Source organism: Carlito syrichta, unplaced genomic scaffold (assembly GCF_000164805.1).
Source record: "Carlito syrichta isolate Samal-C Ts95f unplaced genomic scaffold, Tarsius_syrichta-2.0.1 Scaffold309408, whole genome shotgun sequence".
NCBI classification, from domain to species: domain Eukaryota; kingdom Metazoa; phylum Chordata; class Mammalia; order Primates; family Tarsiidae; genus Carlito; species Carlito syrichta.
The window spans coordinates 469,265-470,548 of record NW_007253504.1 but is presented as its reverse complement, the minus strand read 5'-3'; positions in this window follow the sequence as shown (position 1 = coordinate 470,548).

Here is a 1,284-nt window from a genome sequence, read left to right as displayed (position 1 = left end):
ACCCCGCGGGCTCAGGCAATCCACTCACCTCAGCCTCCCAAAGGCGCGGGATTACAGGCTGAGCCACCGAGCCCGGCTATGCTGCTTCTTAATTCAGTATTATGAAAAAAACATTTTACTGCTCATTTAATGTAAATGTAAACACAACACACATTTTAAAACTGTAATACTATATTTTCTCAAAAAAAAAAAAATAAAAGATTGTGTTTCTACATGTCCTTTTCATCCCAGGAGAAAGGTCTTTCCCTTTGAAATGAGGAGTAACATTTGATTTTTGACAATTATTTTGAGGTTTCCAGGAGTGCACAGCATAGAGATTTATGATAAATATGTAATCTGTTTGTCACCAAACTTGGATATCTTCCAAATGTTTCCTCTTTGTATGCATTTTATTTGCATTTTTTTCAGTGACCAGTCAGAAAACAACGTCAGCATCACATTTGCTCCAGTCAAGGAATATCAACATGTTGAAAGATAGCCTTGGTCTTTAAAAATCTTCCTATATTTCACTTGCAACTTTGGAAAAGATTCGTGTTTTAGTGGCCTAAAAAGAAGAAGAAGAAAAAGGAAGAACAGAAGAAGGAAAAAACAAACAAACAAAAACCAAGTAGTGGCTCAACTGCCTCTGCCATTTGCTGTCGTGAGTTTTCCTATTCCATTTTGCTGGGGAGAAAGCATGCTGAACAGATCTAACCAAACTGTCCGAAAAAGGCTGTCTGCATCCCTCATGTTTAAAGGAGAAGGATTTCTTTCCTTCTTCTTCACACATCAAAGAAGGCACTCGGGGAGGAAATGCACCATAATTAGGCAAGAGCGAGCGAGCTCGCAGACCCCATCCTCTCTGCCTTCCCCATCCCCGCCCCCCAGGCCATGGCAACAGTCCTGGGCGCGCGCGAGCAGTCGGCCACCGCAGCAGCTGCAGCAAGCGCGCGTCCACGCCCGCGCTCGTGCCCGCGCCCGCCGCCAGAATCTGGGCGGCGGCGGGGCCGGCCCTGGAGCGCGCCCGCTCGGGAGCGCGCCCATGCAGCGGTTTTCTTCTCCCACAATCCAGAGGCAGCGGCGCGGGCGGGGCGGGGAGTCGGCGGAGGGATATCGGCGCGGAGGGAGCAGCGCGCTCTCTGTGACGGCGGGCTCGCGGCGCTGGCGGGCGGCGAGGGGTGGGGTGTGATGCGGCACTGCGGTGCTGAGGCCGTTACTCCGGCTCCTCCAGAGAGGGCGGAGGAGGCTGGAGCGCGGCGGTGATTCTGTGCCAGGGATTCCCGGGGACGCGCTGAAAAGGCTGGC